This window comes from Mesitornis unicolor, unplaced genomic scaffold, assembly GCF_000695765.1.
Source record: "Mesitornis unicolor isolate BGI_N332 unplaced genomic scaffold, ASM69576v1 scaffold13948, whole genome shotgun sequence".
NCBI classification, from domain to species: Eukaryota; Metazoa; Chordata; class Aves; order Mesitornithiformes; family Mesitornithidae; genus Mesitornis; species Mesitornis unicolor.
In genome coordinates, this window is record NW_010199957.1 from 22,395 (window position 1) to 33,591 (window position 11,197).

The window sequence follows — 11,197 nt, forward strand, 5'->3', positions numbered from 1 at the left end:
TTTATCCAAGGTAGACACTGTGGTGTGGTTTTGACCACTTTAACCTATTGCAAAGTTTTGTGCCTTCACGCAGCCAGCCCATCTCTGAGCACAGCTGCTGCCTTCGCTGATAGCTCATTTAGGAGCAGTAATTTTTCCAGTGAACAACAGACAGATGTATTTTCCTTTCTGTTATGATCACACTTGTAGGTGACGGTAATAGAACAGCCATAGTTGTATTTCAGCTGCCAGAGAATCAGGAGAAAGTACCTGAAATGAAGCATTTCTGCCTCCTGTGCAAGTGCTAGAAAGATGCTGCAGGTAAGACAACAGCTAATTCCCCATCAGGCACAGCCTGTGCAGACAGCCAGGCTGGCCCTTCCCAGAGAGCCCCATGAACAGGAAAAACTTGATGAAGTGATAAACTGAGGGCCACAGCCAAGTGATGGGTTTCAGGGCACATACAGTTTCTTCAGACTGTTCTGATGAGTCTAGACAAACCAGTGGCATCACCGTGTTGATAGAAATTAATTTTAATTAATTTAATTCCTTTGGCAAGGTTGATGGCAGCAAGGATGAAAGCTGGAGCTGTGCTACCTGGGTTGTGTGAGGATTAGCAAATGTGGAATAGCAATAACCCATGGTAACAGAAAAGGAAACTCCTTGGCACACTGCTGAGATGCTGAGAGATGGCAAAGCCGACCTTCACACTCCTTGCAGCACATCAAAACCAGCTCAAGGTCCCAGTCCTTACCTCCCAGGCAAGGTGGGCTGCAAACATCTAAAAGAGCAATCTGGGATGATGAATGTGTCTGACAGGCAAACTCCTTGGCATCCGCAGTAAAGGCAGGGGATATCTGGGAGGGAAACAGGCTTTCTTAGGAGAAGACAGGCTGAAAAACAAGGTTTCTGTCAAGACAGGACCAATGTAGGCTGCCCCTGACCGTCATCCGAGGGCAAGAGACATTTACCCAACACACCTTCTACACCCCAAAGACAGTGCAACCACTGCAGATCAAATAAGCAGCACAAAATATCAACTCATAAAACATGAAATAAAACTTAAAAATGCCTTGAGAACAGCTCTGGAGAAACTTTACGTGGTCCTCACTAGGGAAAAGATGAGAAAACTTCTTATTGCAATGAGGTTGTCTCCTTTTTTTACCTCTCACAAATAATGAAACCTGCAAAGGAATTAATCTGGGAGAGAAGCAGTTTCCCTAAGTTTGGAGTTGTTCACTGTCATTCCCAAAACTGGAAGTGGTAAATGGAGAAGCAGAGCAAATATGTGTGAAGCTGCAGCCGTGTCCTGGCAGGGCAGGAATTGCCCCGTGGCCGGGGCTCAGGGCTGTAGTGGACCCTGTCCATCACCACAAGGACAGGCCACCCATCCCACTGTGCACTCTCATGACCAAAGGGGTCATAACATAAAGCAGCTGAAAGAGTGACAGCTTTCAAAGGGAGAAGGAAACCCTCCCTGTAATCCTCCAGCTAAGCCCTTGCATCCAACCATTTTAGCAAAAGCCGTCCCCATACCATCTGCTCAACGGCAGCTAAATCTGCCCAAACACAGCCCTCTCCTCAGTCCTCAGAGAGGACCAGGAACTCTCAGGAGGTTGAGATGAAGAACACACTTCTGGTGCAAACCTGCAACCTTTCACCTTACCCTGAATGATACCTGACAGCATTTTAAAGTAGATTTATCTGTGAAATGTTTGGAACAACTTCTCAGGCAGAACAGACTCTTTTCTCTCTTTCTCTCTGCTGGCTAATGCTGCAGACAGATCTGAGCAATCTCTGGTTGCTTCCTCCGTTTCCCAGGCTCTTGTCCCATTCCTAAGAGAGATTCAGCCTCTCCCCAGTGAACAACTCGACTCAAAAAAGCCAGTGGCAGTGACAACTGGGGCACAACTCCCTCCGCCTGCCAAAGCTGCGTAGAAAACCTGGGTAGAAAATAAAAGTTGAGAGTCAGGAGAACCGTTCTTAGAGGAGCATCACAGCTTTGAGTGGCTTTGTTCTGATGCAAGTTATAGAAAACAAACAAACAAACAAACAAAGAAGCAGAAAAGAGCAGGGATGCCTTGGTCCTGTAACAAAGCAGGTCTCAGCACCCAAAGGGATCAATAATCCTCTAAGCGGGACCTTCTCAGGATGGAGCATCCAACAGGAGATTACAAAAGCTCAGGGCTTGTGGCTTTTGTCTGCTTCTCTTCCCTTCCCAAGCTTTGCCTCCTTTGACTCATGGGGTTTTGCATCTGTGACAGCCTTGACCCAGGTGTAAAGGGCCCCATCCAGTGACGTGCTCATGGGTGATGCCTTGGTCCGAATCACCGTTAACAACATGGTAAGTTTAAGTCAAAACTTATCCCAGATTTCTGAGCAGCTGTGTGTCACTACTGACACCGTGCAATTGGAGAAGCTTCTTCATCTTAATAGGAGCAACAGGAGTGTTTTAAAGGTCGTCTTCTCACCTCATCATGAGCTAAAGGCTTTGGGTTGGAAACTGAAAAAATTGGTTGTCTGTAATTGACTTTATCTCAATCTCACACATATGACCCATGCTTAATGTTATCTATCAGCACAGGGTCATCAAACTCATAGCAGCCTTGGTATTACCGTGAATTTCCCTCTCCTGCTGCAAGTTCTCCCTGTGACTCCCAGAGAAGATATGAACAGTACATTTAGGCTGAAGGACAGGATTTTCCAGCCAAACCTTAATGTCAGTGCAGGACACATAAGAAATAATATCAATAAAAGCACTCTTTTCCCCCCCGCTTTCTGCATTATTGAAACAGTAGAGATCATGTTATCAAAATCGACATGACAACTCTGGCCAGAAAGTTGAGACAGGGAGAGATGAGAAGCAGATTAAAAAGGAGAAAACGTGGAAATATTTCTGCTGAATTTGCTGTAAAAGATGCATCAAAGTAAACTGCCATGAGCCCACATCTTCAACACCTTTCAAATTCCACAAGGTCACAACCACCTAGACAGCCAGAAGCCAAACAGACATGAAAGATTTCATTATAAAGCACAAAACCATTTCTTAGAAAGCCAGGTTTTGCTCCTGAAGTGAACCTGGACTATGCAATTAGTTTTATCAACCTGAACTCTCTCTGCCTGTGTCACATCGAGTGCTGATGAGTTCCCTGGCCTGCATCCCTGCTGTGGGGTAGATAATGGAGGGGCTCTGCAATTTCTGCTTTATAACAGCTGAAAGTACCTGCCCATGTACCCACCATCAGAGGAACAGAACTTCTCCATCTTTGGATAATTCATCTTTTTTGTATGCTTTCGCCAGCTGTGCTTTTAGTTTAATCTTCTACAGAAGAGGTTTCCCTGCACCACTCGTTTCCTCTCTCCATATTCTCAGTTTTTGTCTGAATTTTCTTGGACACGATGGCCAGAGCTGGACACCATTTGGAGCAGCTGATTTCCCCCACTGCGGTGTATTTCCAACATTTCTTTCCCTCTCAGAGCAGAACACACTATGGGCACTGCTAAGAGGGTTCCTGAACACCTCAATCCTGTTTGCTCCACTGCAGGACATATGCATTTGTCTGACTTAGCATGGATCACCTTAGGTTATGTTTGGTCAAGAAGACCATGAGGCAGAAGGGGAAAGCTATCGACAAGTAGGATGTCCCCGGTGGAAGGCTCTCTATCTCACTGCTCCATACCTTGTATAGCTATTCACTCTCCTGGGAAAGAAAATGCAAAATGCATTGCACAAGGAGCTGAACCAGCAGCAGACTTGAAGGAGCCTCAGGCATCCCCATGTGATGAAGTGTGGGGTTCTCAGCCCCACTGGATGGGCATGACTCCAACACACTGTGAACACCCACCATCATGAGTTGTACTCCTTGCAAAGACCCCCATTCCAGACCCAAAATACCATGGCATGGTGATCCCACAGCCATCCCTGTTTAGGGGACATGACCCCACTGCTGCAGGCAGTGATTGCAGCTTCTGCTACTGCTCGCTTGAGTGACTGTAGGATTGTCACTCCAGGACACGTTCCAGCAAGGGCACTGGTGCAGACCAGGCAAGGAGAGTGCATTTTGGGGCTGCTGCTGAATTCTGGCACAGGCAGCAGAGAACAGATCTTAGCACGAGCATCCGAGCAGCGCTTCAAGGGCAGGGCTGCTGAAGGCTTCCAAAAGCACAGCTGACGCAAGGCACCAGGCAGACGGCAGGCCTTGCCCGCACCATCTGCCTGCTCCTGCCTCCCTGGGCCCGGCAACGCAGGCAGGAGAAACAACCCTTCTTCTGCCGACTGGCACCTTGGGGTGCCATATGCATGGCAAGAGGCAACCGTGCACCGAGCAGAGCTGGCAACAGCCTGTGCTTCTGGTCCAGGCAGGAGCATGGAGAGCAGGAGAACCTCCCATCCCTCAGAATCTGCTGAGCAGATCTGTCAGAGGCAGTTACAGACTTAATCTGTCTTTACTGTGGGGAAAAGGAGGTCCAAGACACCATGAATTTATTTGGGCATGGAAACATTGCTTTAATTATATCTGCAGAGGGAGCTGAAAGGCCACTGATGGTCAGCCCTACCTCAAGCAGCTCTCTTGCACTTCTAGGGCATGTTTGGTGCCTCCAGGATCAGCAAAATCAAAGGCATGTCCTAAACCCAGTGATATCAGTGGGTGTCTTCTCCAGCGCATCTCAGAGTGAGGAATCCCATCAGCTCCCACTGATTTCCACATTGAAATCCCATAAAGCTGCAGCTGGACCTGGGATCTGCAGCACATGGTACATTTTCCAGCTAAAAAGCCCTGAGTCCTGTAAAGGAGATGGGAGAGGGATAGGAAGAGTGTGGTGTGGAAACCTGCGTGGGCTACACAGCACATCTGCAGCACAGTCAGAGATGGAGCCAGGAGTCTTGGCATGGATGGACTTGCCCTTCCCTTGGCATTGTGACCATTGTGACCATTGCAATGCCCCTGCTTGTGACCATTGCTGGAGGCACAGCTGGATGGGCTTCTGACTCTGTAGTAACACTCCTTGTGCTCTTCAAGCAGCACATATAAGAAGGGCCCACGGGTCAAAATACATTCAAGGGGCAGCAGAGTTTGGGCCTGATATCTACTTGCCTTTCCCTGCGGACTTCAACCACCCAGACCCCTACTGACCACAGCCACCATTAGTCTTATATTGCTTATATTCCTGACAAGCCCTTGGAGCCACTGGTTCAGTTTACAAGCCAGAAACATCACTGGAAGATGCGTCACCCCTTCCACTTGGCCCCAGCTTGATCATCATCACCAGCAGTGCAAAATGCCCCCCACATCACACCCTCAGTGGAAGTTGTGCTTTGCCAAGTGCTCTTAAGGAAACATACAGCAGAAAGCCCCAGAGTTTCTTTAATTTTCTCCCCTGCTCCAGACTGGACAGATTTGTGTCACACCAAAATCCAATTAAGCCAGCCAGCATCGCTAAACCCTCCAAGCTGAACTAATGGATGTCACCGTCTCACCAAGCAACCATCAGCTCTCTCCTGCAGTTTTTCCACGGAGATCTGCTCCATGGGGTAGGACAGCATTGCCATCAAAGCCCATGGCCTGCTTTTCTCCTCTGCTCAGAGCAAGCACAGCCAAGGATGTGTGCCATCACAAGGACTACGTCACCGGGACTGACCCTGAGACCCCTGAAAAAAACATTTGAAGTGGGTAATTAGCTTTGATTAAAAGCCTTTTGCTGCAGCAGAAGCTCTTGTAATTTGCCTGGAGGGGACAGAAAAAAGAGCGGAAGGAGCAGATGTTTGGATTTGCTCCTCACAGAGGAGTGGATTTCATTGGCTTTTGATTGCCTCATCCTTCTCCTGAGTGCTGGCACTGCTTGCCGGCATCCCCTCCCCATTCCTCTGCAAAAGGCTGCAAGAAAAGGCAGGAAACTGCAAATGAAGCCAAGAAGAGATAAACTCTCCCACCCTGCCTGTGGAATGAATGCTGCCCACATTGATAAGGGCCAATAATGAGCTACCATAGAGCTACCACAGATGTGGAGGAGCATCCGTGGACAGAGCACAGGTTGGCTTGAGGGATGAGTCCTCATCCTCCTCTGCTGCTGCCTGCAACAGTGGGAGGGAAACTGAGGCAGTCTCTGTGGCTCTATGCCACCAGATGTAATGCTGACAAGTAGCTTGTCTGTAAGGAAAGGAAAACCAACCTCATGAAACACTTTGATATCTATGGTTGAAAAGAGCTATTATTTTTATTATTCCCACATGCTTCCCTTGTGTGGTGCAGCCACTGGAGTCCTCAATATATTTCCCCGAAATACAGACAATAAAACAATAACTGTAGAAGTTAACAACAAATCCAATTCTGTGGTGCTGCTGGGACCATACCAGTCAGAGGAGGTAATTCAGTCATTTCCCTGCTCTTGCTCCCAAATTAAAATGAATTGATTCCTCCAGTGCCAACTTGTTTATCACTTCTGCAGTCTGTCAATACACAGCAAGTTCCTCAGGTCCTATGGGTTCCTCCTACCTTGAAAAACTCGATTTGTCTGTAAGATAAGCTCATTACAGCAGCTAAAATAATCCCCCTCCACAATGTATATATTCAAATCCATCTTTGCAGGTGCATCCCAAAACCTGACACTTCTGGAGATCTTCTGCCCTCGCTCCCCACCAGGACAACCCCTAGAAAACACAGCAAGCTGAAAAGTCATCGATTTATTGTGGTAAGGACCAGCGGAGTGGTCAGGAAGAGGGACATAGAGGTGAAGAGCATGAGGTGGAGAAAGATGTGCTCTGCACCACAATGCAGCGATATCTGGGGATGTTTCTATTAAGAGGTTTATTTGTCTACTTTGGTTTTCCATTTGAGCACAGGGACTCACTGATGCTAAAACTTTTGATGGGAGCACACCAGCCTGGCCAGCATCCTTCCATACAGCAAGTAAACCAGGACAGGTCCTGCAGCCGTCAGAGAGCCTGGTCCAACCCTCAGTGCAGCTCCAGGCATTCAAACGGGCGTTTTCATGCCCTGCTGAGCAAATTATTGATTTGGAATATCAAGTGAGCAAAACACTTCAAAAGGTCTTTGGGTTCATCCAGGGGCACAACAAACCCAGGACAGTAGCACATTACATTAAAGTGTAACTGGTAGATATGACCGCCGGGCAGATTTGGAAGGGCACGTGATGAACAGGCTCCTGCTGGGCTCAGTGGGAGTTGCCGTCTCTTGCTGTGTGTTTAACCTCTGTTTTGGGGAGGAAGAAAATACTTGGCATAATGCTCTGAGTGGCCTGATTATCCCTATCCTTCCATCTGGGAAAAACGCTTCTCAGGACCATGAAGTTGCCTGCAACCTAGTCCATTCCTGGACTGAGGAAAGAAACCCTGCAGCTTTCCTGAGTGACTTTAAAAAATAAGATTTAGAAAGGGGGAGGCAGGGGGTGGGAAATGAGCTCAGTTTAAAAACTTGATCCTCCTGAGAGCTACAAGCTGCCTGCCCTGCCTGACAAAAACACTTCAGTCTTCTCAGCCATTCTGATTCTTTATGAAAACAGGAAAAAAAAACCCTTTATATTAATTTAATAGATTCTTTGTAAGTACTTCTTCCTCTTCCCATGGTCATAACTCCTCAAAGAGTAAATAATTCAGGTCCCCTGTGCTATCAGGCCTGGAAGGTTTGTCTTCAAAAGCAAGTTTGCTTCCTGCCCAGTACTGATACAGGAGCTGCTTTCCTCCGTGAGGACTTGCTAGCTAGAAACACTCCTTTAAAGCTACTTCTCCCTTTTTCACTCCACTAATCAATAAGAAACAGCACACAGCTAAACTCCTCGGGGAGAGGGACGTGCTTCTGCGGGAGCACTGGGAGAGGCGATTGCCCTTGCACCGGCAATTTGGCGGGACAGGGAACTTCCCTGACTGGGGCTCTCGGTGTGGACATCCCTGCTCCAAAGCCACGGTAAGGACACTCAGACAGACCCCAAAGGATGCTTTTTGGATGTTTTTTGGATGCCCAGGCTGGCATATCCTCAAGGGGTGGCTTTCCCATGGAGATAAAGCCCTCAGGGTTGAGCCCACAGAAAGCATCTTTATTCCATGAGGAAAGAGACCTCATTCCCTGATTAAAAGAGCCTCTCTGCACAGTAATTAAATGCAGATCTAACCACTAACAGGAAATGCCGACGTGCCAGGCTTCGTCATTAATAAGAGCTGCCCAGAGGCTGAGGCTCGCTGTTAATCACCACAGCTATGAGAGGGTGCAGCAATCTCAGTGTCCCCAGAGCAGGTCCCCAGCAGGATCCCCCTGGGATAATGGGGGTGTTTGTTTATTAACCCCGTGCTGTGCCCCTGTTTAAGCAGCAAAAAACTCTCCCTCCACAAATATTCACTGCCTCAAGGCATCCAGAAAATACTTCAAACACCTGCCCTTGTTCAGACTGGCTGCCAAGAAAACCTTTATTTACAGGTCCCTATTCCCATATTCTGCTGGGAAGCTGCCCTTGGGCACATAATGACTCTGTCTTTGACTTGCATCCTCTTGGCCTAAAGAATAAGAAACTCATTTATCTTCTCCCTCATGACCGCCATCCAAGGTTTATGAGGTACAGCAGCCCCCAGCCTTCCAGTTACACCAGATATTCCTGCCCAGGCTCCCTCCATCCCAATGGAAAGCAACCAGGACTTTGCATTTTGAGCATCAAGGAGACTCAGCAACCTAGTCAAGGCAGCTCTATTAAAATGTAAATATCCAGGCAAGGAGATAGGCATGAGGGAATAACTGATGGGAGATAGGGGCTCAAAGAAGCATCTGGAAACAGCTGGCAGGGAGAGACAGCTGCTGATGGGAGCAACGCAGCTGGGTCTGGACATCAGGACATTAGGTCAGGCCTGTGTTCTCTCTGGCCTGATCCTGGCTCTCAGAGTCACCCAGTGATGTATAAACAGGGCAATTATGCAGTGATGCTTCTCTTCCAGAATAATTTCAACCCTCATCACATGTAAGACACTTCTAAGGGCAGAAGCAGTGTTTCTGTGATGGAGCCTTTCAGTGGATTTCTTCCTCCATCACCGTATATGACTGGTTCTAAGCTCAAAGAAATTCTGTTTCTTCAGCATCCTGCGGCAAGGAGTTCCACCGGATAAGCACTTCTCACACAAGGAACAACCTCCTGTTGTTCTTCTGAACTTACTTCTTGTACTGGGAATGGACCATGAACAATAAACCCTTGTTCAGCTTCCCCTGTTCTCTGTCCCCTGCCCCTATTCCTTTTCAATGCGAACTTTGCATGGCAATGCCAGAAAAGAGAGTCACAAAGTCCTGTGCCAACATTTTCACGAGCGAAATACCAGCCAGAACAATGCATTATTGTATATTATTATATATTATTATATACCCACAGCTGCCAAGGGTTCCACTTTCCCTAAAGTGCCCACTCTGTCTCCATCCAGTTGCTTCCCCAGCACCAGGTTCAGGGTGGAAGAAGAGGAAAAGGTCCTAGTGCAGGGTTCTGCTGTGTGAGCCCATCCTCAGCTGCAGGCCTGCTTGCTCGAGCTCCACATTGGTCACGCAGCCAGCAGAAAGGTTATTGAGGCTTTAGAAAAGCTCAGAAGTGAATCTGCCAAGCTCTTGATCCAAAAACTTCACATACAGCGGTATAAAAGGGTTAATTAAGCATTGAAGGCCAGGAGTAAATAGATACACGGTGGCTGCAGAGCTCACTGGGGCAGCAGGATTTTTCTGAACAGGGTTTTTCGAAACACAGATCCACACCAGTTACCCAGAATAAAATTCTCTCTTTATTACCCTGCCAGAAAATGTTTCCAAGGAGCAGAGAACCATAGGGCTCAGGGAATCACTGCACCAAATGCCTCTCACCACAGGGATGAACGAGGCTCTGCAAAACGACTGAGGTTTTTTGCTCTGGCCCAGCACCCACAAACTGGGGCTGTGGATGCAAAGGCAAAATGATGTCCATGCTTATTCTCCTGCTGCAAGTCAAGCTTGAAGGAAACAGCAACCCAGCAACGCATTCAGGGTCACTTTGGAGCACTATTTGTTAAGATGCTGGTGTGGGGTTCAGGAGCCTGAGCTTGCTGACCCTTCCTCCAGCCACCTGTGGTCCCAAATTGCCTTGCATCCTCCCTGGGTTTGTCTCTGAGCCCTGGGGACAGGAGCAGAGGGACACCTGTCATGTGCCCAAGGTTCATAACATGACTTACATCCCCTCTGTGTCCACAGGCTACCGAGCCCCAGGGGCAAGGAGAATTTCTTGTTTTCACCATGTTTCTTGACGTGAAGCTCTTTGGGGAGAAAAAGAAAAACAAAAAAACCCCAAAACAAACAAAAAAAACCAGAATTTTTTTTACTTTTCATAGGCAGAAAATACTCCAGTTAGGCGAGTAATGGATGTGTATATTTGCATGAGTCCAAAATAAAAGGGACTTTAAAAGAATCAAAGAAAGTGGTTGATAGTTGAAACAAATATTTCCATGTTATCAAAAGGAAATGTCTTAGGCAAGCCTGACCTTTTCCTCCCAGGAAAGTTGTGCTTCCTCTAAAAACCTCAGCACAAACCTAAAAAGCACCTAAGCTTTTTTTGCCCAGCTCATCTGACACCTTGCAAAGGCAAATCCTTAAAATAACGGGGAAAATCCCATCAGCGGATGGGCAGCTTTGGGCACGCAGGACACTTCTCCTGCCGCAAAGCCTCACGTGTACCCCCCTCAGTCAGCTCCAACCTGCACCCCTCAGCTGCAGCACCCTGCATCCCTGCATCCCTGAACTACTGCATCCCTGCATCCCTGCATCCCTGGATCTCTGCATCCCTGAACGCCTGAACCCCTGCAACCCTGAATCCCTGTGTCCCTGCACCCCTGCATCCCTGAACTGCTGCATCCCTGAACCTCTGTATCCCTGCACCCTTGCATCTCTGCATTCCTGAACCCCTGCATCCCTGCATCCCTGCACCCCTGCATCCCTGCACCCCTGACACCCAGCTCCATCTTTCCACAAGACGAAGCGTTGGCTGTGAGTGCCGGGAGGTACCGGGTTCCCAGGATGCCGGCTCTTCCGCACAGCAGATGGCTGCACCACGTGGATGAGGATAGGAAAAATAACCCATGGCTGGATGGATCTCTAGAGAAATGTCTTCATCAGCACTTCCTTATAAAACTGATAAATAAAAGTAATTGTTGCACAATTAGGTTTCCTATCTTCTCCAACTTCTTAATCACATCAAGATTAATTATCAGCGC